The sequence below is a fragment of the Ailuropoda melanoleuca genome, chromosome 16, assembly GCF_002007445.2.
Source record: "Ailuropoda melanoleuca isolate Jingjing chromosome 16, ASM200744v2, whole genome shotgun sequence".
In the NCBI taxonomy this organism is placed as follows: Eukaryota; Metazoa; Chordata; class Mammalia; order Carnivora; family Ursidae; genus Ailuropoda; species Ailuropoda melanoleuca.
Genome location: NC_048233.1, coordinates 22,222,702 through 22,249,442, shown reverse-complemented (window position 1 = coordinate 22,249,442; position 26,741 = coordinate 22,222,702). Strand labels below are relative to the sequence as shown.

Here is a 26,741-nt window from a genome sequence, read left to right as displayed (position 1 = left end):
TAATCTTACTTGTCTCAACTTCTTTATGTCTACATTTTCAGTTGTTCTTTTTTTTTTTTTTTTTCCTTTTTGCTTTCTTTTCTTTTTCATCCTTCGTGACACAGGGTATGTTTGTTTTATGTGTTCTTCAGTGATTTGGGAGTTATATATCTTATTTATAAATCTATTAGTGGTCACCTTTACGTTTTTAAATATATTTTTAAGATGGCATCTTCTCTAATGTTGAAAGTTAAGAACATAGCACCAATGTTTGAATTCTACGTTTGTAAAATGAGTAATTTACCATGTTTTTCTACCCCTCTGACAACTTGTCAGATGCTATCATCATTTCTAATTTCCTAATTTGAGTCATGCTCAACAGCTCGATTGGAAGAGTGAGTGGGAGAAGTTCACCTGTGTTACTGTAGTGAGCTAATATAGTAAACTAACACACGTTTTTTGCAGTATAAATCGTGTTAGCATTTTAGTATATAACATATAAGAACATGGCAATATCTAGGTTTATCTCTTTCTTTTAAAGAGGTGAGAGAAACCTTAAACACATATCTTAGTCTTCACTCGTTGGAAATAAAGTTTTATGTCAGTAGGAATATTTTTGTGTGATTTTAAGCATGCTTTTGTGGTATTGCAGAGTTAAATGTTATTGGAGTTTGTAAAAACATTTTAAAAAGAAAATCAGCTTGAAATTTTGGTTTTACTTTATGAACCAAGTAAAGAGGCTTTAAGGACAAATAGTTGTATTAAAGCAACAGATAAAATATAGTTAAATAGTTTTTAGACAAAATGTAACGATGAGAATAAAAGTAGTTTGCATTCCCCAAGCTTCTGAAATTTGTTTTATTCATTGCTAGGGTTCCCTTAAAATTCATTTTAATTAAGTCTTGGCCATATCTTGTCAAGGGTGAAAGAGTTAAATAATTTTCTTTGCTACCCACTTTTTGTGTATATCCGAGTAGCAGCTCCACTATGGGGAGATGTGTGGAGGTAGAAAAATATCAAACTAAGCTTTTGCTCTCTGTGGATAATAAAAATTACCCACTTTCTCACAGATGTCAAATCTGGCAGATTTCCATAGAAAATTTGGATTGAATGTCAACTACCCAAATTATTTTAGTGTCTGCTGAAGTGTGTGCTTGGCAGGGATTTCAGCAGGAAAATAGGAAGTGGGTTTGAAAACATTAATAATATCTGAATACAACTCCTTAAGCTGATTGTTCCGTAGATGAACCAAAGCATATATTGTCCTTGCAAACCAGAGCTCTCCAAGAAGTCCAGGTGGACACATTGTTAATGTTTCAAATATAGAAGTTGAGAGGAGGGCTTATTTAGGAAACAGGATTTGCTATCATGGGTGGATCTTTGCCTTCTCCTTGAATAGTTTAGATTGGCTAATTAACCACTAAACATAGTCTAAATGGCACAAATGCCATGTAGGCAAAGAAGATAACTTAGGTTTTACTAGTTATAAATCATTTGTAGAAAGATAGATTTGTTCAGAAGTGTCCTGAGATTTGGTTGGAAGAAATGAGTTCTAATATTGACTATGACCTTCAGAAGTTTCCATCTTTTCAGCTCTTAGTTTCCTCATCTGCAAATCAAAGGGGATGTATTACATCATCTTTATGGGTACTTTCAGCATGTTTTGATCTGTGTTGATAAGGAAAAACTGAGATAACTCCATACTAGAGAAATCTACTTACTTTGTTTCTCATGAGAAGAAACAAAGCTCCTTTGCTTGAGGAAGAAATTAAAACTGCAGTATATCAAGGTGTCTATTGTTATTCATCAGAAGTACTCATCTTTCCTCTTTCAAATGCTGTCATTATGAAATTTATTCATTCATTCAGCAAATATTTATTGAGCACCTACTACATCCCAGACACTGTGCAGAATGCTTGGTAGTAAACAAAAAAGACAAAAACACCCTGCCTTTGTGAAGTTTACACTGTAATGGGGAAGGCAAATGATGAACAATATGAACAATTAATACTATGTCAGATAGTGGTAGATGGAGGAAAGGAGAATGGGTGTTCATTGTGTGTGTATGTGCCTGCATGTGCGTGTGCACGCATATGCATTACAAATAGGGTGGTTAAGGAAGTCTTCGTGGAGAAAGTGAAATGTGCAATGGCACCTACGAAAGGTAAGGGAGGGAACCATACCAATATCTAAGAGAGAAGCTTTTTGGGTATAAGACATAGAAAATACAAAACCCTGAGGCAGGAACATGCTGGACATCATAGGGAATACCACAGCATTGCTTCATGCTGTCAAAAATACCAAAAAAAAATTATTATTCACCATCTATATGTCAGACATTCTTTATTTTTCTTGAAGTTTACCATCTAGTAGGGATGGAGAAGGATATGAACAAGAGGAATTGAATATGTAGGAGCCATGAGAGTTTGTTAAGGGCACAATGAGCCCTCAAAGAGGAAGTAGTCAATTCTACATGGGACCTCAGGAAAGACTTCATACCAAGTCTGTTCTCACTCCAAATTGTATCATAGATTGCTCTTAATACTTTTTATCTTTGTAGACACTCAAGTTAAGGTTAACTATTGTATGGCTTTAAGTATATAAGGAATGTCATGAATATGCTGGAAGATTTTTCTTCAATTTTTGTGGGAAAGAGTAAGTAAAAGGAAGCAACTGTTTACAAGGTGCTGTACTAGGCACTTTATGCATGTGGTCTTATTTTGTTCTCACCAGAGTGCCACATGGTTCTCCTGGTCCTTGTTTTAGAGGTGATGAAACTTAGGCTCTGAAAGGAAAACAGATTGTTCCCAATTACTGAATGAATAAACGGTTGAACCAGGATTCAAATTCAGTTGTTCTTCCTAACTCCCAGTATGTACATTCCTATCTATTTTTACTCACCCATGGTTACTCATCATATGGGAACTTTGAGATATTATAAGATAAAGGTAAAGTAGGGGTAACAGGTGGGATTATAGACTCTTGGGACTGGAATTGCCTATAATAAAGTTTCATCCCAAAGTTGGGAGGCTTGACTTCAAATTTTTCTGACAAGTCTATGTAATAACAAATAGCACATGCTAAATACTGAGTACCTTCCCTAATAAACACACACACACACACACACACACACACACACACACACACACATTCTTACTTCTGGGGTAGTTACTACTATTACCCCTATTTAATCAATCTTCACAACAGGCTGTGAAGAAGATGTTGCCTTCATGTGGGAGACGGTTTATCCATTCCATTCTGGAACCCTCATTCTTAGTATTCACGGTATTCATTTTAGTATCTAACAACCCACATGGTTGAGAATGTCCTTTTTTATGTCATATCTAATATAGCTCTTCTCCACTATCATGAAAATGTATCCTCTTCTTCTTCCCCTACAGCCACAGGATGAAGCTATTCTTCACTGTTCTTTATATACTAGTATATACTTGTAGATGGCTAGATTCTTCATTGAGGGGAAAACAATGAGAATTTATTGGCAGTGTCTGCTTTTTTCTAGATCAAGGCTCGTTGCATACCCTGCCATCTTGCTCTTTCTGTTGCTTTTCTCAGTGATTCTTCTCTCTCTGATTTCTTTATGTAACTATCTGAGATGTCTCTGAAATATCATGTCTGAGACAAGATATATATTGATTTGTTTAAAAATGTAGTTGACATTTAAATCTGTCATAAATGAATTATAAAAGATTACACTCTTAAATTATGGATATATAACCCAAAAATTTTCATGGTATAAGCCCAATTGAAAGCCTACGTTTTTATCCTCCCATTCAACAATTTTAGTGTGTGTCACAGTTTATTATGTTCAATTATTATGCTTTATTTTAAAGGTTTCTATTTCAATTTATTTTTACAAATAGTTTTTAAAAACTGATATGTGATGGGACCAAATAATGTTTCCAAGATTACACAATTATAAGACTACTAGAACTGGAATTATCTTGACTTTTATTTAGGGAAACAATATATCCAAATTCAGCTATTTGCCCCATTTTGGTACCTCAAATGTTTATTAATTTGTCATTTGTATGTAAAGGAGGAAAAAAAATACTTGCATTGTGACATGCAAAGTATGAGGCTTAAGAAGATTAGATAACTTTTTCAAGTATAAAAGGTACCGACTAAAGTAATTAACTTTTATTGAATATTTCCCAGGAACTAGGCATTCTATTAAGTTTTATACATGTATTAATTAATTGAAAGTTCACAATACTTATAAGATAGGTATTGTTATTTCCAGTTTACACACAGAGAAACTGAGGCACAGAGAAGTTAGGTAACTTGCCCAAAGACATAACTACTAGAAAAGGTTATCTAGGTAATTTAACTTTACCATCTGGCTTTTAACTATTGTGTTATTATTTTTCACAAATAAGAAATGATTATAGGGTTTTTATTATTTTTTTAAAGATATTATTTATTTATTTGAGAGAGGGAGAATGAGCAGTGGGGAGGGTGGGGCAGAGGAAGAGAGAATGAGAGAGAAGCAGACTCCCCAGTGGGCAGGAAGCCCAATGAGGGGCTTGATCCTAGGACCTTGAGATCATGACCTGAGCCAAAGCCAGACACTTAACCTCCTGAGCCATCCAGGTGTCCTGGTTGTACGGTTTTTAAATAATGGTTTAAAAACAGGTGGAATTTCAAGACTGCTAATATACATAATATAGTGTCGCAAAAAATGAATAAATGTCCTAACGACCTCTAGAATTACACATGCAAAATTGTCCTTCCTTACACTGAGTTGTGAATATGAAAACTAGCATACATGGTTATTGAAGAAGAATTTCAAGATGAAATAAGAGCTAGAGATAGTTTGACAGAGCTCCAATTAGAGAGAGATGATAGCTTATCTGGGTCAATTTAATATATTTATCCATCTCTTCTACCAAAGGCAGTGGATGGAAATGTTTGAACCTTGATTTCTCACATAGAAAAGTAGAACGCTGGGAATATGATGAGGATTTTTCCAAACAAAAGCGTTAGTGAATTAATATCATGAATAATGCTTAATTACTAATTGCTACATCTCAAAACCATCTTTAAGGAAAAGGACATTTGAAGTAAAATTTGAAGATATTTAAGACCCAAGTTCAAAATTATTGCTTCCTTTTTACTTCTTAAAGCAACTGACAGCAAAGAACCATCTAGTCCACTTTTGTTTTAACAAAGTGTTCTCCTCGTCTTAAGGTCATTATCTTTCCTTTAAAGGTAAAAATCCTTCATATACTTAATTCATGGCAGCCATTATTTAGATATAGTAAGTTATTACATTTTTTTCAATAACTGAGGCATTCTTCTCTATCATCCCTAGTCATTTTGCAATCTTTTACAAAATATTATGTCAACTTATTCTCCAGGAACTTAGCTAAGGGAAATGAAACTTGCTCCCCTTTTTATTTATTTATTTATTTATTTTTACTTTTCCTCCCATTGGAAGTGTAAACTTTATTTATATTCCCTTCCCAAACAAAATTAAAAACCACACAGCAGCCACAGTCCCTTCACTACAACTTACCAATACCAGGGAAACAACCAACTCTAGTCACATAACCTTTTTACCCACTCTTTAATATTTTAAGAGACCATTTACATTTTTCCATTATTTAAAACTGTAATAAAGTACCCTGAACTTGAAAGCACTTACAAGGGGCATTTTTCTTTTCTTCCTGAACATTTAAAATGTAGCACTGATTTTTAATTATTTGGAACATACTCTTTAATATGTTAACACTTAAAATGCATTATAATATAAAAAAGATTAATATTAATATATTGTGGAAAATCTACCTTATTGTTTTATTTATGTTTTAACTTTCAGAAATGGTATACTGAAGTTACAGATAAAGTCTTAAAGTGTATGTGCTAGAAAATTAATATGATCTATGTCTGGAGTTTTCTACCTGCTATCGTGACTCTGTCAGTAATTAATCATGTGTATATATCTCTCTCCTACAATTATATACCCTTACTTGTTTGTTTTACTCTACACCCTCACTAAACTGTTTTGAGAATGAATGAAATAATTTATATTACAAAAATTAATACATTGCTTTATTACAATGGTACATAATTATTTGTAGGACTCATTAATACAGATGGATGGGCTGACCTCCATGGCTTCAGAATCTGTATGTTTTTGTGAGGTCTGTGACTATCCGTATCTAACAGGTTCTCAGATGATACTAATGCTGCTGGGCCAGAGACCACACTTAGAGAAGCACCATCTTAGAAAATTAAATGAGGTTGCAAAACACAACTCAATAACACAGTAGTAATACATGGTTTATGTTTGAATGGAAGAGAGGGCTTGATCTTGAATTTGTTTGTATCTTTGAAGGTAATAATGACTAGAATGTATGACCAAAATAACGTGTGGAGATTATGACAGAAACCATTGTTCTGCACTGCCGCCAATCCACACTCCCATCCCTTCCTTTTGTGAGTATGGGTTTGGTTTCTTCCTCAAGCAAAAAGTTGATTACACAGGGCAGAATTTCAGTAACAGGGGTTTCTTGTTTGCAGGTAGTCTTTTTTTTCTTCTTCCACTTTTAACTTGTTATCAAAGGTATAGCAGAGAAAATGTGAGACAATTCAGTATTATCTCTGTGAGAAATATCAGCTCACTACGATGCCAACATAACAGTTTCAAACTTTCTACAGGAAAGAAAATTTAGGTCAGCCTTAAAGAGAAATCTATATTGGTGTTAATAATCAGGCACACACATATGTGTGGGCACACACATAAGCAGTTTTTCTTTCAAATATGTCATTGTTTCCATCACCTCCATTCATACCTCTCATTAGACTAAACATTGTTCATTGGCAATAGTTGTTAGCACAGACTTTGTTATCTTGTTGGGTTCTTATGCTTTCTGAATGCCTCTCCATCTGGGGAGAGGTGATCTGTTTAACTTGTCATAAGTCACATCAAAAATAGCACCTTAAGCAAGTACTTAAGTTCACTTGCTAATAATGATAATGTGTGACAGTCAATGAGAAACAAACATATGTCCATCTAATTTACATTTACCATCACTGTGGCACAGGTTACTACCTTGATTTTTTCATCTTATGAATGGGATACCTAAAAGTCCATGAACAAGCATATAGCTAATAAACAGCCTTAGAAATTGAATGATGGATTTGATCTCACTGCTGTTTAGTTGACAGATGGGAATCAAACAGACATAAACTCTGTACTTCCAATTTATTGCTGGGAAGGAAAATTGTGTGCCCAAAATGCCATAAGACAGGTTGTTCTTCCAGCATTTATAGTCTGGTGGGAAGGAGAAAATAAAGGTCCTGTAGTCTTTCAAAAAAGACAGTTTTAAGCCATTTTCAACATAATATTTCAGATTTCCAGTTTGGATGAGAGCGTGAGTATATCAGGGCCAACTTCTGAACCTTTTGAAGTTCATTCACATAATGTAACTCTTTTTTCCAATTTCAGTTTTAATTCAAGTTTGTTTTAAGTGAATGATTCTGTACCCAACCTACTGCAGGTGCCTGGTAAATATTCTATTTACAGTAATTGTAAATAGTCTTCTTGAACTGTTAAAATGTGTTCTATATGTATATAGTTTGATTTTTCTACATTCTAACTAGATGGCTCAAATAATCGTTTGTTCAAATATATTGAGTCAACACAGTAAAACTAAGATAGTCTCTTATGGCATGAATATGAAATGAGTACATGATTTTCATGGCTCTGAACTTTTAAAAAAATGCATGTAGAGGCTTATTACACGAATTTATTATATTATTCTTTGATTCTTATATGGTTAGTCTTTAAACACTTCTATATGAAAAATTTGTAATGTTCACCTTTTGGGAGGATATCAATATTACACTTCATGTATCTCTTTAATTGAAATTATTTAATGTTTAATCTTCAGATTTCATGCAAATATAATTAGTAAGAATTCTATCAGTATGATTACCCACTTGAGATTTCTCTGTTCAAACATAAATTAGAATAGCAGTATCTTAAGTACATGAAATTTTATTAATGAAGAAATTTATTAATTCACAAACATTGGTTACTTATCTATCATGTATTAATATCAGAACTGAGTTTTTAAACATTTTTAATCCATAGATGAACTAGTTAACTTTGCAAAGAGTGAGCTTGTCTGATAGCTTTTGCTATAGCATTAACTCTGGCTAATATCCTCATACAAACAGGCCTGCTAAAAAGAGGGCAGGGAAAGGAAACATGAATGACTTAGTACAACACAGAAAAAAAAAAAGACAGAACTCACATCTTACAGATAGTACACTCTGTAGAAAATTTAGAATCTGAAGAATGTAGTATTAGATTGGTTACAGAGAAGAGTTTTATGAGTTCATAAAGAATTGGTTTAGTTGTATAGTCAAACTATGCCCATATTTGTGCAAGAGGAAATTAAATGTGCTGATATTGTCCAGGGAAAAAGTTAAAACTAAGAGCAAAGACACTAGAAAAGACTTTGCTCTAAGAATAAAAATAGAAATTGGAGAAATCTGATGAAGGAGAACAACCAATTTAGTGTGAAATCATTGAAAGAGTAAATAGTGAGATGGGGTTAAAGATTAAAGAGTTGAGGGGTGCCTGGGTGGCACAGCGGTTAGGTGTCTGCCTTCAGCTCGGGGCGTGATCCCGGGGTTATGGGATCGAGCCCCACATCAGGCTCCTCCGCTATGAGCCTGCTTCTTCCTCTCCCACTCCCCCTGCTTGTGTTCCCTCTCTCGCTGGCTGTCTCTAACTCTGTCAAATAAATAAATAAAATCTTTAAAAAAAAGATTAAAGAGTTGAAAATAAAATCTATAAAGGAAAAATTAATAAAGAGAAAGTTCTCTTATTAAAGCTAGTTGTTTGGAACAATTAGGAAGAAACATTTTTTAAAACAGTTTTTAACTTGATTGTGTGAAAACCAAAGGAGTCAAAATAGAGAGTGGAAGGGGGAAGTCCTTGTCTGTGAAAGTAATGATTATTCTATGTTTGATACTTTTGTGCCACTTGTATAATTTTTCCCAAATATATATATTTTTTATTATGATAAGTTAGTCACCATATAGTACATCATTAGTTTTTGATGTAGCGTTCCATGATTCGTTGTTTGTGTATAACACCCAGTGCTCCATGCAATATGTGCCCTCCTTAATACCCTTCACTGGGATAGCCCATCCCCCTCCACCACCCCTCCCCTCTAAAACCCTCAGTTTGTTTCCCGAAGTCCATAGTCTGTCGTGGTTCATCTCCCCCTCTGTTTACTCCTCCCCTTCATTTTTCCCTTCCTTCTCCTAATTATCTCCCTGCTATTCCTTATGTTCCACAAATGAGTGAAACCATATGATAATTCTCTTTCTCTGCTTGACTTATTTTTTATATATTTTTCTGCTTATCCCAGTGTTTATCACTGTGGCGTGCGCTGAGAATGCAAAGTGAAGGGAAGCTTGAACCTGCCTACAGGAAGTTTAGCAGTCTAGTAGGAATATAAACAAATGATGGTAGGAGTGATGTCAGCAACATGGTTGTATAAAGACATTCCTCATCATGTCCACCCCTCAATACCAGCAAATGTGCTTTTGTGGGAGCTCTGGGATCTAGTACCTTATACCAAGGGGCCTGGGAAGAGTCTCATCTCCCCATGCATCTGGTAATAGGCATTTGGACCTTGGTCCCAGCTGTGGACTGGGTGGTAGCCCATGATCTTTCAGCCATGGTTTGGGAGCCCTGGAGAATGGGGGTCATCCATGAATGAGAGAGCCTTTGTGGAAGTCCAGGTTTCCAGAGGAGAAATTCCAGCACACCATCAGAGGGAAACAATACAAGTTAAACACGTAGGAGAGGGACATTGAATTATGAGCTGCATGACCAGGGGGCAGGAAGCAGCTGGGAGAGGAGATAGGACTCTAGGAAGACATTAAAATGATGTGTATCCTACTAGCTATTACATGAACTCCATCAAGAAGCCCACCCATGAACCATTGGGGATGCCTCAGCTACTCTCCCTAGCTGGCCTGTGGGTACTCCAAGCACTCGATGTGTCTCACCCACACACCCCCATCCACCCTATAGCTGGCTCCCTGCATGCACTCCTGATAGTGGCAGGAGAGTGAGAAATGTAGTCCTTACCTATCACTAATTATTCTAAATATAAATGGACTAAATTCTCCAATCAAGAGATACAGAGTAGATGGATAAAAAAACAAACAAAACCAGAAAAACCCACAAGACCCAAAATGCACTATTTCACAAGACTCATATCAGCTTTAAGGACACATGTAGTGCTAAAGCAAAGGGTTGGAAAAATATTCTATGAAAGTAGGAACCAAAGGAGAGCAGGAAAAGTTATACTGATATCGGATAAATAGACTTTTAGCCAAACCTCTAACAAGAGACAAAGAAGATCATTTTGTAATGATAAAGTGTCAATTCATTAAAAGAATATAACAATTATGAATATATATGCACCCAACATTGGAGCACCTAAATGCATTAAGGAAATATTAACATATCTGAAAAGAAAAATAGCCATCAATACAATAATAGTAGGAGACATCAATACCCGACTTTCAACAATGGATAGATTATTCATACAGAAAATGAATAAGGAAACATTGGATTTGAGCTATACTTTTGACCTAATGCATCTAACAGACATATATAGAACATTCCATCGAACAGCAGCAGAAAACACATTATTTTCAAGTGTACATTCTTCACAAGTGTACACAGAACATTCTCCAGGAGAGATCATGTGATAGGCTGCAAAAAAAAAAAAGTAAATTTATGAAGATTGAAGTCATACCATGTATTTTTTTCCAACCACGGTGGTATGAAAGTAGGTATCAATGACAGGAAGAAAACTGGAAAATTCATAAATATGTGGAGATGAAAAACAGACACCTAGTCAACCAATTGGTCAAAGAAGAAATCAAAAGGAAAATCAAAAAGTATCTTGAAATAAATGAAAAGAGAAATACAACGTGCCAAAACATGCGATGCAGCAAAAGGTGTTCTAAGAAAAAAAATTATAGTGATAAAGCCTACATTAAGGGAAAAGTGAGATCTCAAATAAACATCATAACCTTACAGCTCCAGGAACTAAAAAAAGGACAAATTAAGCCTAGAGTCAGCAGAAGGAAGGAAATGGCAAAGATCAGAGTATAAATAAATAAAATAGAGATCAGAAAAATAATAGAAAAGATCGATTAAAGTATGAGGTGATTTTTTAAAAGATAAGCAAATTTTACAAACCTTTGGCTAGACAAAAAAAAGAGAGAAGACTCAAGTGAAATCAGAAATGAAGAAAAAAGAGGAGCTATGACTGATACCACAGACATGCAGAGGATCATGAATACTATCAACAGTTCTGTGGCAATAAAGCGGATAATCTAGAAGTAATGGATAAATTTCTAGAAACATGTAACCTATTAAGAATGAATAATGGGAAACAAAAAACACACAAAAAAATGAATTATGAAGAAATAGAAAATCTAAACAGACCAGTAAAGGGAATGGAGATTGACTCAGTAATCAAAAATCTCCCTTGAAAGAAAAACATGTACACATGCACACACACACACACACACACAGAGAGAGAGAGAGAGAAAAGAAAGTACAGGGCCAGATGGTTTCCCTTTTGAATTTTACTATCTAACGAAGAATTGATGGCTTCTCATACTCACTTTCTTTCTTTCTTTCTTTCTTTCTTTCTTTCTTTCTTTCTTTCTTTCTTTCTTTCTTTCTTCTTTCTTTTTAAAAGATTTTATTTATTTATTTGAGATTGAGTGAGAACACACAGAGGGAGAGGGAGAAGCAGACTCCCCACGGAGCATAGAGCCCAACGTGGGGCTCAATCCCAGGACCCTGAGATCATGACCTGAGCCGAAGGCAGATGCTTAACTGACTGAGCCAGCCAAGCACCCCTCAAACTCTTCCAAAATACTAAAGAAAAAGAAGTACTTTCAAACTCATTTTATGGAGCCTATTATTACCCTAACTGCAAGCCAATATCCCTGCCAAAAATAGATACAAAAATTCTAAACAAAGGATTAGCAAACTGAATTGAATAGCACATTAAAGGATCATATACCATAATCAGGTGGGATTTATCCCTGGGATGTAAGGATGGTTCTTCATATACAAATCAATAAATATGATACAGTATATTAATAGAATGAAGAATAAAGATTATGATCATCTTAGTAGATGCAGAAAAGGCATTTGACAAAATATAATAACCTTTCATGATAAAAACTCTCAACAAATTGAGTATAGAAGAAACTGTATCATCATAACAAAGGCAGCATACAAGAAGCCCACAGCTAATATTACACTCAATGGTGTAAGGTTGAAAATCTTACCTCTAAGAACAGTGAAGACAATGGTGCCCACTCTCACTATGCCTATATTTAACATAGTACTAGAAGTCCTGGCCAGAACAATCAAGCAAGAAAAAGAAATAAAAGGCATCCAGATTGGAAAGGATGAAGTAAAGTTGTCTCTATTTGCAGATTATATGATCTTATATGTAGAAAATGCTAAAGGCTTCACCAAAAAACTATTGGAATTAACACATTCAGTAAAGTTGGAGAATACAAAATTGACTTACAGAAATATAGCATTTCTATATAACAACAGTGAAATGTCTGAAGAATCCCATTCACAGTAGCATCAAAAATAAAGCACATAGGAATAAATTTAACCAAGAAGGTGAAAGATTTGTATACTGAAAACTTTAAGACTTTGATGAAAGAAATTTAAGAAGACACAAATAAATGGAAAGAGATTTGTGTTCATGGATCAGAAAAAAGTAATATTGTTTAAAATGTCCTTATTACCTAAAGTTATGTATAGATCTAATGAAATCCCTATCAAAATTCCAATGGCATTTTTTGCAGAAATTAAAAAAAAAAAACAAAAAAACCCCCAAATTTGTATGGAACCACTAAAGACCCTGAGGAGCCAAAGCAATTCTGAGAAAGAAGAATAAAGCTGGAGGCATCACCCTTCATGATTTCAAACTATCCTACAAAGCTATGGTAATCAAAACAGTCTGGTACTGGCATAAAAACAGGTACATAGACCATTAGAACAGAATTGAGAATACGGAAATAAACCCCTGCTTATACAGTCAACTGTTATTTGACAAGGGAGTCAAGAACACTCAATAGGGAGAGGATAGTCTCTTCGATAAATGGTGCTGGGAGAACTGTATAATCGCATGCAAAATAATGAAATTAGACTCCTGTCTTATTCATAAAAGTGAACTTGAAATGGATTAAAGATTTAAACATAAGACCTAAAACTGTAAAACTCCTAGAAGAAAACATAAGGAAAAAGCTCTCTGACATTGGTCTTGGTTAATATTTTTTTGGATATTAATGCCAAAAGCATAGCAACAAAAGCAAAAATAGATAAGTGGGACTATATCAACTAAAAAGCTTCTACACAGCAAAAGAATTAACAAAATGAAAAAACAGCTTATGGAACGGGAGAAAATATTTGCAAATCATACATATTATAAGGGGTAATGTCCAAAATTCCCCAAGAATTCATACAATTCAATTGAAAAAAAAAATCCCTTTGAAAATAAGTAAAGGAACAGAATAGACGTTTTTCCAAAGAAGACATACAAATGGCCAAAAGGTACATACAAAGATGCATCTAATCATTGGGTAATTGCAAAACCTGAAATGCTAATCTTCAGGGAAATGCAAATTCAAAACCACAATGAGACATCACGCCACATCTCTTAAAATGGCTGTCATCAAAAAGACAAGAAATAACACGTGTTAGCAAGGATGTGGAGAAACCTTTGTGCACTGTTGTTGGAAATGTAAACTGGTACAGACACTATGAAAAACATTGCAGTTCCTCAGAAAATTAAAAGTAGAACTACCATATGATTTGGCAATCCCAGTTCTGGGTATACATGCAAAGGAAATGAAATCAGTATCTTGAAGAGATATTTGTACTTATGTTTATTGCAGCATTATTCACAATTACCAAGTTATGTTAACAACCTAGTGTCTGTCAATGGAGTAATCGTTTAAAAAGATACTTTATCTCTCTCTCTCTCCATTCATTCATTGACAGACATTAGGTTGTTATATATTGGTTATATATTTGTAAATATATGCAATGACATATTATTTAGCCGTGAGTAAGAAGAAAATCCTGTCATTTGTGTTATGTATAAATCTTAAGGACATTATGCTAAGTAAAATAAGTCAGACAGAGAAAGACAAATACTGTAAGATGTCATTGATATGGGGAAATCTTAAAAAAAAAATCCTCAACTTACAGAAACAGAATAGAATGCTGGTTGCCAGAGTCTTAGGGGTAGGGGAAATGGGGGAGATGTTGGTCATAGAGTACAAACTTTAAATTATAAGACGAATAAGTCCTGGGGGTCTAATGTATAGCATGGTGATTATAGGTAACAATACTGTAGTGCATACTTGAAAATAGCTGAGAGAGTACATTTTAAATCTTTTCACCACAAAAAAGGAATGGTAATTATCCGAGGTAATGGAGCTATTAACTAACACTACTGTGGCAGTCATTTTGCAATATATCAGGTCATCAAACCAGTATATCAAATCATTTTGCAGTATATTAAATTATCACATTGTATACCTTAAACTTACGTAATGTCATATGTCAATTACATCTCAAAAAAAACCAAAATTCTCCTCCTCCGCAGAGATCAAAGAGGCAGCATGAGTAAGAAGACAGAGGGGTAAAGGTGGGTCAGCCTTTATGGAAGGAGTGGATTCCTATGGCCTCAGTTTTTTAGTACAAATGGCCACCTGCTGAGGTGGAACCTGGTCAATAGGGCTAAAGATTGAGGAAGGTGTTAGTGTGCAGATAATCATTGAAGGAATTGGTTTAGGCAATTACTAAAAGCAAAGGAAGGTATGTTACTAGCGCTGAAGTCTCAATAGAAGTACTGATCCTTATAATTTTGCAGATTTCCCCAGCAACACTGGTTGTGCCTGGATAGTGCAAATAATAATAACATTGTTGAGTGTTTATTATGTAACAGGCAATGTTAAAACCTTAATCTTCACAACATATTTATGAGTTAAGCATCAATTATTTTCATTTTATGTAAGAGGAAACAAGGCATTGAAAAGTATAAAAGTGGGGAAGACAGATCATCAACATAATTAGTTAGGCTTAGGTTTAACTTCCAGGGATAGGATAAGTCAAAATAGCAGAGGCTTAAAAAAAAAAAAAAGGTTTCCTTGTTTGTTCAAAATATCCCTAGGTAGTCAGTCCAGAACTAACATGACCATCTGTGGTTTCAAGGACATGGGTATTGCTGTACCATTTCCAGGCCTACCTCAAGATCCAATATGGCTGCTGGTGTGTCAGTCATATTGCAGACATCAAGAAAAATGAAGGCGGCAAGAAAGGCATGTTTCTTCCCTTTCAGTTAATGTCACATCCCAGAAATTGCATACACCACTTTTGCTTAAACTCTTAGAACTTGGTTGCATGGCTATACCCTGATCCAAGGAAGGCTGTGATATATTTTTATTTAGAGTAGATAAAATTTGGAAGAAGGGAAGAGTAAATAGTGGGGAGGTCTCTTATCTTGTTTAATTGATCTAGATTTGGGCTATTTCAGGTGATATTGGTTGAAAAGAGAAAGGGATAAAGAGGTGAGGGTACAAACAGAGTATAGTTTAACTGATGAGTTACAACAAAGAGAAGTAAAGCCAAGAGTGGCTCATAGAAGGAAAAGGAAGGTAGAAAGGCCTGAATGACTTGGTGAAGTCAAAGACACATTGTCAGCATTACTGAACGATGGGACTTTATGGATAGTTAGTTCCTTGAGATGAAGATTGTGTGAGAAGGAGGGCATGGAGTTATGATTTCAGGTGTGGAGGAGGACCAGTGACAATGGAAAGAATGCTTTCGGTATTTTGCTGATGTCAGGTGGATATACTTAGGGACCAGACAGTTAAGGGATGGTGATGAAGATCTTAAAAGACTAGGACCAAGATACTTTAATGATTTTTATCCAGTGTGTATCACAGTAGTGTTGAAGAGAGTTTAGGAAACTGTTTCTTATTACTGGGATAATGATTATGCTATTCATTTTGGACACATACTTAGTCAAAGTTCAAGTTTGCTTTACACAGATGACATTTGTTATATTCAAAATTGCAAGTCTTCAAAATAAGTAGTGTTTCACATAACTGAATCTTTCATTCAGTGCAAACCATTCAGATGGAAAAGTTCCTAAAATGTGCTACAAATTGCTTTCTTAAAATAATACACAGAACATATTTTATGGTTGACACTCATTGTTAAACATAACTGTCAGTTATTGTCCTGGAGTGAAATAAAAGATTCAGCTTTTTCTCTGTCTCTTTCATTATAGGAGTTCCTCCATGACACATTGAAGTTCTATAATTTTAGAAAGCTGGCTTCATCTTGGTCTTTTTAACAGTTTGGCTGCTCCCTGGTTCCCCAGAATTAGGGATTGTAAGATGCTGACCACTTGATAAAAGGTTACTATAATTTTACAAATTAAAACTTATAAAAAAACTTTTTTTTTTTTTTTAAATCTTGTCTTAGGACCAAATTGTCTCATGCTACCACCAGTTTCTTGCTTACAGACTGGAAAGGATGCGTTCAAAAAGAAACCTTATTTTGCTTTCAGGAAAAAAAAAAAAATTAAATGAAGACTAGCCTACCTAATAAGGAATGCTTTTTAAAGCAAGCCTCTATTTTTAACTTTAAAAATTTTGATTTTTCTCTAAATACGTTTTGAAACGACATGTGGAATTTAAATGTAGTTGGCACAGCTCTATTTCATTATTCCCATATACATGCTAAGAGATATTGAAGCTTGTGAATTTCTGTGCACTAATTTGTATTTCTGCAGATTTTCTGCTTCCTTCCTCCTTCCACCCCCAAAAGTTAGAGGGCCAGAATAGGGAATTCCAGTCACTCATGATGATTGAGAAAGAGCGCTGCAAATTTTTCCAGTTGCATGGGAAATGGGCAATCTGTGAAAAAGTGCTCTCATGGCAGATCATTCAGGTAGATTGTGCTAATGTCAAGTCTATTTTTAAATGTCAGAAAGAAGCAAACGAATGCACGCATTTCATCGTGTACAGTTTCATATGAATGGGAGAGGTGGTGACTCTGCTTCTTCGGTTGGTAGGTATGACTGGGTGCCAACATGGACTCTCCATCCCTCCCCCTTTACACCCACCCTACCCCACTCTTGCTTACTCCAAAGATAGAGCAAGAGATGAAATTAGTCATTTTAAAATCATCTTGAGAGAATTCTGCTTCCTGTCACTTCCTTCACGCGTTAGGACTCCAGTGATTTTTATTCCGTAATTACCAACCAAGTGAATACTGCAAGTGACATAGGTGACTGTCCCCAGCAGGGCTGTGCCTGCGGAGGCTACAAGGCTTTTGGGGTAATGCAGGCAGCTTCACAGTTGTCTGATTACCAGTGGGCCCAAGTGATGTGAAAGAGAAGCCCGTGGCTGAAGATCCTTAGCTTTGAAGGCAGGTTCAAAAAGAGTCACATGCCTCCGTTTTCTGAAAGCTGAGTTAGATGAACAGGTATTTGGCACTTTCAAGATTTTTTTGTGGGACTTAAAATCGTAACTTTCATTTGTGCCCAAGGCCTTCAGAATAAAGAGGACCACCTGCTGGAAAGGTACAGCAAGGATGGTTTTTATCTGAACTAGTTTTTCCTTTATTTTTGCAGCGAGAGGAAATTAGTAAAGCTTTCTAAATGATTTGCCGAATGATAATTATTAAAAAAGAAACTTTTATATTTTATTTTGATTTTTCTACTCTTGATTCTGGTAATGAAAGTTATAAAAAAGCCAGTAAGGGACAAGGATGAATCCACTTGGTCATATCCTCTATATGTATTAATTTGAAACTTTGAAGAAGAGATGTCTTTACACATATATTTTTACATAACAATGTAAATTCTTAGGATGTGCAAACAACCTTCCAAATATGGTAAATATACAAAGAATTTAAGGAAGTTTCTGTATTTTTCCCTTTTTTTTTTTTTGCTTTTTAATGTCTCAATCTTTGTAACTTACATTCTTTTCTAAATAGCAAGAAATATATGGTAATTGCAGATAGTTCTAAAATTTAGTAGATGTGTACATTCTAACTTCAATTCACCTATTTTATAGGTGTTTGTCTATAGGGAGCTAGAAATGGAAGTGTAACTTAACTGGACCTAGTTAGTAAGAGCACACAAGATGAGTTTTAAAAAAAAAAAAGGGAAGATTGAAGAAAGGTTAGAAGCGAAGAGACAAGACAAATGCAAGATGGGAGTAAATAGGCAATTTATGTTATTTGATTTCAAAGAGGTACCCTCACGTTAAAGCTTTGTGCCTTGCTGTATTGTGTTAATTCATTAATTAATCCATTAATTCATTAAGTAGTTACATTTATTGAATATTTGTTATGGTCATGGAACTGTTCTTGACATTGAGGATGCGTTAATAAACAAGACAAAGAGCTTAGAATTAGTAGTAGGATGCAGCCATGAATGAATATTGAATACCTACTATGTTCCAGGCACATTTCTTGGTACTAAGGATGTAATAATGAACAAAGCAGATAAAAATCCCTACCTTCGTGGGGAGAATGACAGATAATGGACCCAATAAAAGAAGGAACAGTAAATCAGAGGACGTCTTTTGTGTTCAGGAAGATTAGTAGACCCGTGTGCCTGGAGCAGAGTGCTTTGAAGAAATGAATAGTAGTAGGTCATGAAGTCAGAGAACGATTGGAGCTAGGTCCTTTAGGCCTTGTAAAACGTGATAAGAATTTTGGCTTTGATTCTGAATGAGACCAGAAGCCTTGATAGTGTTTTGGGCAGAGAGAACCAAATAATGTTTTAAAAGGATCATTTTGGCTTCAGCCGGGAGAGACCTAGGTTTTGGTCAGGGATTGGTACCCAGGAGGCCAGCAGGAGGCTGTTGTAATCAGTCAGATAAGAGATCATGGTGGACTGGGTCAGCGGGGGAGATGGTGAGAAGTGGTCAAAACCTTGATTTAGGGTACTTTAAAGATTTAGCCAACAAGATTTGTTGACTCAGTTGAATATGTGGTATGCACAAGAAAAATCACGGATGACTTGCGGATTTTGACCTGAGTAAATGGGACTTGACTATTTTTAATTACAAAAATTTGGAGAAGAGTAGAACAGGTTTGAAGATAAAGACTAGAACAGTTTTGAACATGCATTTGAAATGCCTATTAAATATCCAAGTAAAAATATTCAACAGAAGTGTGGGCTGGAAGTATAAATGTGAGAGTCATCAGCAAGAAAGTGAACATAGACAAAAATGGACAGAGAGAGAGGGAATGTGTATATGGATATAAGAACTAAATCCTGAAGCACAAATAAATGTAGTAAATTGTCAGAAAGGGTTTTAGATTTTATTGCAAATATTAATGGCAAACTCTTGGAGCATTTTGAAGAGGGGAGCTACATGAACAATAGGCCTAAAATGGAAAAGTTGTGATTAAAAACTTAACAGAAAACTGAGAAAGTTTTGTACGTATTACTTATATACTTTACATTGTGATTTCCTATATATCTATCACTAGGATTGGGAAAAAAATAGTTATGATCTCAATGTAAGTTGAAAAGAAGTTATTTTTTGTTCTCTTCATTAAATACACCAGAGTCCTTATTTTCTTTTCTTGACTACCAATTTCTTTAAGCTTAATTTATATAGAATCCTTTACCACTTGTTGTAAAGGGAATTTCATTAAACTCTGAAGTTCTATATACTTTTTTTTTTTTGGTATAGTTTATGACATTCAAATCCTGCTACATATTTGCCTGGGATAGAACATGAGTTTGCATTGTTATTGTTTTATATATTTTTTAAAACCTCCCAGACATCATATTCGTAGTTAAGTTTATTCACTATAAAAAAGGGAGGCAAATAGTCATTTCCTGACAATAGGAAGGCATGGATTCTGGGATGGGATAGGAGGCCAGATATCTGATAGGAACCTCGTCAGACTTTAGACAGAATTGAATAATGTCAAAAAATTTAAAAAATGCATCCCTCCATCTTCAAAATTTCTACCAACAACCTAACCTGAAAACACTTCCAATCAACTGACATAAAATGGTTAAAATTATTCTCTGGTGATAGTTGAATAAATTCTATTTATTTTCCCCAGAGACATCAGGTTTGAGCTAAAACTGGAAATTCATTTGTGTAATATTATGTTCAGTCCCACTCCTAAAATATGCACATGCAAACTCTGGTTATTTTTTTTCCAAAATTAGTTCAACAAACTTGGCACATAGTAGGTGTTCGACAAAAAGTTTACGAAATACAAAAGTAGATGTGTGCTGTCCCAGAACCATTTTAAAATTTGGGGGAAAATATTATACATATAAATAAAAAAGAAAAGTGAGGAAATAAAAAGAAAACAAAACCCTGAAAGTCCCTTATAGCTCAGATATTTAAACCAGTTAAGCTGTTAACCTGTGTTGTCTGTTTCCTTGACGTTACTTGAGAGGACTGAGTTAATTTGTGCTTAGAATTAACTGCTCGCATTGTTAAAACTCAACTCTTCATTACTTCACCAAATGTCTGTGACTTCTCTTTCCACTTACTATATTATCATTTTTCCTGTCTTTTTCCCCAAAATAGATTTAGCTTGACCAATATTATAGATTTTTTTTAAATGATTTTTTATTATATTATGTTAGTCACCATACAGTACATCCCTGGATTCCGATGTAAAGTTCGATGCTTCATTAGTTGCGTATAACACCCAGTGCACCATGCAATACGTGCCCTCCTTACTGCCCATCACCGGTCTATCCCAATCCCCCGCCCCCCTCCCCTCTGAGAATATTATAGATTTTATTAGAAGGAATATGTAACAGTATTAAGGCACTGTATAAAGGCTTCCTGTATAAAATGTATATATTATGTGTGTGTATGACCCAAATGCCCTGGGGCTGGGGATAGGCTGAATTGGGGAAGTTGATTTAAATGGTAAAAGAGACTTTCTTTTCAAGGCGTTAATACTTTCAAAGACAGCTTTACGTATTTATAATGTAAGCGTATATCATTAAATAGATGCTTCTCCTCAGAGTGAGGACATGGTTTAGGAGCAAGCCCATAGACAGTAATAAATAACACATGGAACATCCATATTTTACAGAGCACTTTACAGACGTGTTAAATATATTATCTTTGGTATAAATACTGTTTACCCGGTGATTTTGTACGTGTGAAACCGAAGCAGCACAAGTAAGTATCAACCCTCTCAAATCCTTCCAGGAAAACATTAGAATATAAATAAATTTAGTAAATTAAAACTATTTATGACCCGTGAAGCCATGTTTCTTAGCAGTAGCGATGGCCTTTAAACATCCTCACTTGAATCTAATGAGAAGTGATCACTTGATCTTTTAAAATACCACCTCCCTAAGCTCAAAAGCTTGAGAGTTACCATATAATATTTGACTTAGTATTTGATATCTAGCAATCAGATAGGGAAAATGTTGCAGTAGATTAAAAAATACTTGCTTTGACAAGCATATCAAAAAGATCGTATCGTTTCAAATCAAGTACTGGAACTAGTACTGATAGGGCATGTTAAGAACTTCTAGTTCTCAAGTTATTACTTGTAAACAGAAGTGTAAAGAATAATATTTATCTTATTTGTATCCCCTTTCCTGATAGCTTTTTACAACTTGTATTTCCATTGTTTATGTTACTTTGTAAAATCGATTTCTGAGTTTACTTGTTATATTTTTATGCCATATATTATCTCTATGGTGTATATGTTATATACCAGAAGAAGGGAAGAGGAGGAATGTTTTCAAATCATATACTTAAGGTAAAAATCAAAGGTCTCTTTGTGAAATTTTGCCTTAATTAAGTCATAAATTTTTCATGACTATCAGTAACTGGTGCCTTGAAACAGCATTTTATCTAAATGTTTATTTGAAAGCAAAAGTTTTTGTTTGTTTTTTTTTCTGAAGAAAAAGCAGTTTAAATAAGAGCCTAACTGGTTTTCATAAAATCGACTTTAAGATCTAAGGTGTAATTAAGTAGAAGAAAACAGAGAATAACAATAATAACGTAGTACTTTTTTAGCGAACTGTGTTTCTGTGGAAAGTGTTTATAATATTTATTAACATACAGAATTAGTCTTAACCTGCTAGAAAGAAGAGAAAATGCAACACCTTTCAAAGATGTAAATTGACAATTAACAAAACAATAGAATTCTAGGCCTTCCTTTGCCAGAGGTGCAAATTGGTAATCAGGCTCTGCTGAAAAGCTGGTTGTTTCTATTTAAAAGTTATCTTGAGATGAAGGCTCCCCAAGGAAGAAGAAAATAAGAATATGATCATTTTCGTTAAGTAGAACATCAATTCTATGGTGATATCAACATTCTACTGCTCTCTGCAGTTTACATTTGAAAAATCACAGCCAGAAGGGAGGGGAATGTGTGAATTTGGTTTCTCTATGTATTTAACAGCACTGTTTTTCACATTGATTGGAGATTCTTTGCACTGTTCTGACCTTTACTTTTAAGTCATTAAATGGTACGGGACCTGGATACCTGAAGAATCTAATATTACTAAACTGTCTCTGGTGGGCTATATTGTGCTGTGTTTGTATTTCTGCTGTGGTGATGTCTCTATGCATTCAACACTCAATTTTCCATAGGTAGACATTTCCGTTTCTCTGATTTTCTGTTCCATTTGATTTTATCTGCCTTTTTTTTTTTTTTTAGTAGTTGTTGATCTAATCGCTGACTTGTTTAGTTTGCCATTGGAAGTCTCCGCCTATTGAAAGGTACAGTTGATCCTTCAACGACATGAGTGTGAACTGTGTGGGTCCATTACATATGGATTTCCTACAGTACAGTACTGTAAATGTATTTTCTCTTTCTTACGATTTTCTTAATAACATTTTCCCTAGTTTACTTTATTATAAGAACACTATGTATAATCCATATAACATACAAAATATATTTTTTTTTATAGATTTTATTTATTTATTCGACAGAGATAGAGACAGCCAGCGAGAGAGGGAACACAAGCAGGGGGAGTGGGAGAGGAAGAAGCAGGCTCATAGTGGAAGAGCCTGATGTGGGGCTCGATCCCATAACGCCAGGATCACGCCCTGAGCCGAAGGCAGACGCTTAACCGCTGTGCCACCCAGGTGCCCCCAAAATATGTTTTAATTGACTTTTTATGTTATGGGTAAGGCTTCCAGTCAACAGTAAGTTATTAATAAATAGTTAAGTTTGGGGCAGTCAAAAGATAGATTTGGATTTTTGACTGCAGGGGGTGGAGGGTGCCACTAACTCCTGCATTGCTCAAGAGTGAGCTATAGTTGTGTGTTTTTGTTTGTTTGTTTTTTTATTTATTTCAGTAGGTATCCTACAGTCAGCTTTTATTGAGTGTTAGTGAGTGCCAGGTACTATACTAGATGTTGTAAATACAAAGATGTTAGAGAATACCTCCAGTTGTGCTCTGAGCTCAAAAGAAAGTGAGATTTGAAGAATTCCTCCCTCCCTTCCTCTCTCCCTTTCCTTCTTCCTTCTCCAAGGAGCATTTATTAAACATCTAGCTATAGAGCGGTAAACAAGAAACACTGTCCTTGCCAGATCCCACTTCCTCCATTCGTCCATTTGTTACTCAGCGTTTACTGAGACAGACTCTGGGTATACAAGCACAAAAATGCATACAAACATATAAATGAGAAAAGCCTAATCTATGTCCTCAAGGAATGTGATATTTTAGCTAAATCCTTGCATCTTTCTTACTAGTAAATAGGAAAAATCATACCTCCTTCAGAGGACCTGGTGGGAATGGTGGTAGAGATGATGTGTGTGGAAGTTCTTACACAGTTTGGACTGGAGAAGTTAATTGAACTCTTTTGTTCCAGGAAAGTCATATACCACAAATACTGTTATTTTTTAGAGAACAGGGCAGCTTAAATCAAGGAAGAGGTTAGTTTTATCATACAGTAGGTGTTTTCTTTAATTACTATTCATAGTTTGGACTTTTCCCACTAGGCTCTGTCTGGAGCTCTGTGATGCAGTAATATGTGATTTTACTGAGGCAAACATTTGAAATGTGCATTCAGAGTGTTAGAAGCAGGAACTAGAATGGATGAGGTGTGACATGGTGGTAAACAGATTTGGTGTTGAAAAGACCTGGTTTGGGTTCTTCATCTTGGTATCCTTGGATACTCTCTTCAAACTATAGCTTCTTCCATCTGAAATGGGGATGGTGAAACTTTTAAAGAATTGATTGTGAGGAATGCTGTAACATATAGAGATGACATAAAGATAATTTATAAAGTGTCTGGTACATGGTAAGCCCTCAGTAAATGGAATCTACCATTAGTATTACCAACTTAATTACCAGCTAGAGAGAAATCTTAAGTGACTACTTGAGATTTGCATCCCCACAAGCAAGGCTTTATTATTCTTCCCTTGCTGTCCTGAAGTGTGGTCATTGAGTGAGAAATCAAACTTCAGTGAAGTCTAGAAAGGCTGTTAACTTGTGGTGTGAAGTTCAACTCAAACAATAACAGATTTTCAATCGAGTAGTGATTTGTGAGAAATAAGCTCTCATAAAATGTATCTATATTTGCAAATTTGGGAATTGTAGAGGAACTTAAGATATGTCCCACAAGATTATTAAAGGTCCACTGTATGTGTGCAAAATGAAGCTGGGAGTGAGGAAGAAATTCCGATTGGTGATTTGGGGGATATAATGTGAAAGTTATTCCTTAGCCCTTCGTTATTTATTTACTTATGTATTTCTGTATATGTGTATTCATTCATTCATTCATTTTAGTTACTATGGATTTGCCGAAAATGACATATTCTTATATGAATATGTAGTTCTGCTATCATACTTTAAAATTACTTCAAATAAGTTGTTTTGAAAATTATCTTCTCATGGGGGCACCTGGGTATCTCAGTCGATTAAGTGTCCGACTCTTGGTTTTGGTTCAGGTCGTGATCTCAGGGTTGTGAGATGGAACCCTGCACTGGGCTTCAAACCAGAGGGGAATCTCTTTGGGATTCTCTTTCTCCCTCTCCCTCTGTCTCTCCCACCCACCTCTAAAATAAATAAATTAATCTTAAAAAAAAAAAAAAAGGAAAAGAAAATTATCTTCTCATGGGCAACTATATAGGTATTTTGTTTCCTTTGTAAATATATACAGTAATTGCTTCATGAATTGGTAATTGGTTAATGAACATGTTTCAGTAAATGTTCACTGATCTAAAACTCTTTTTCATGCAACCGTGTAAGCAGCTATCCTGTGGTGTTTATACCTGTAAGAGGAGTTCTTGCTAACCAAGAGCTCCCTAATACGGCAATTACATCTGGAGTAGTCTTACCACAGTTGAATCCATAAGGAAGCTGAATACCATTTGGTCTATTGCTGTTGTCTTTATTCAGCCCTGAAATCTCTGAGAGGTGAGCATTGGTCTTTGGCAGAAGATGAAGGATCTAATATAATACGGTGGACTGGCTACCCAGCATCTCCAGCTGTGTTCTCTTCTTTCCCAGAGTCCTTGTCTTGCCCTGAGTCTGGGAATTGGGCTGAAATTTGAACACCTTTCTGACCTTTGTTCACATTAAGGGGTAGGAGTTGAAAGGTGGCCACCATCCAAGCCCACCTTCCTACCTGGGATATGTATCCAAAGGACATTTTTCCTTCTTTCCTTCCTCTCTCTGGGTTTCAGCTATTCTGAATGTGAGGGGAAAATGTCCTACTCTAAGTCCTCAAAGTTATGATAGTATTGCCCTTCCTAGCATTCTTTGGCTTTCTTCCTGCCTGTTGTGGGTCCCCTTAATGGGTACCATTTATGTACAGCAAACATTTGCCTTCTCCAGAAGCAAAACCAGAAAAGTGATTGTACTTCCTCATGGCTATAGGGCAGTCTAAGAACTTCTCCTTCTGTGAGATGCCAGCCATCTCCTTATGGGGCATGCTCTCCTTATGGGGTATGATTTTGTTCTTCAAATCACAGCTTCAGTAGTAGAATCATAAGTTAAGGGACATTGCCCCTTTGTCCTTTTGGGGTCACCCTGCTACTGGCATTTTAAAAACACTGCAACAAGCTTTGAACTGCTTTGCCAACCCCCTTCTTCTTATCTGCAGGATCTGAGCTGGTGGTGCAGGCATCACCCAATCTGTGCCTGGCTCCCCTGGCTCCTCAGAGGTGAGCAGCAAATGCCAACTTTCCCCACCCACCCTATCTCCTGCCAGCCCTGAATTCCAGCTTCAGGAGAATTTTTGATGGGTGTGGGACTCAGTCCGGCAATGCCTTAAGCAGAGCATGGTACTTGGTTTACACCTGCCAAGACCTGTTCTGAACAGGTCAGATCTAACTTTCTGATTTTAAAGTTCCTTGGGCAGAACCTGTCCCTTTACAGGAAGAGTTCTGGTTTTTTGTTTTTGTCTTATTTTGTTTTTTAAGAAATTTGGAGTCCCAGGTGGAGATCTTAAAAATGCCTTTCCTTGCCTCTCCCTCTCCTGTGCGTATTCTCCTAGGAATAGCTTAAAGATTAATCTCTTCAGCCAAATCTAATAAGGCTGCCTCCCCCTCCCTCCCTTCTACCAGTCACCCTTATCTGCTTAAGGAATTCAAAGCAAAATTTTCATCACAACCCACTGATATTTCAGAAATGATATAATGGCTCCCCTGCCCCCATCTCTGTTTA

General features: G+C 35.5%; 1 protein-coding gene across 9 annotated transcripts in view; it reads left to right on the top strand.

The window, feature by feature from the left end:
* SOX5 (SRY-box transcription factor 5) overlaps positions 1-26,741 on the top strand; it is a 960,947-nt gene that overhangs the window by 213,164 nt on the left and 721,042 nt on the right. For 2 of the 9 annotated variants that reach the window (XM_034644606.1, XM_034644603.1), the window contains one exon: positions 6,338-6,438. The exons of the other annotated variants lie outside the window; for them this stretch is intronic. The gene's annotated coding sequence lies outside the window, so the exon portion shown is untranslated. The remainder of the gene's footprint in view (positions 1-6,337; positions 6,439-26,741) is intronic. 9 annotated transcript variants of the gene reach the window in all.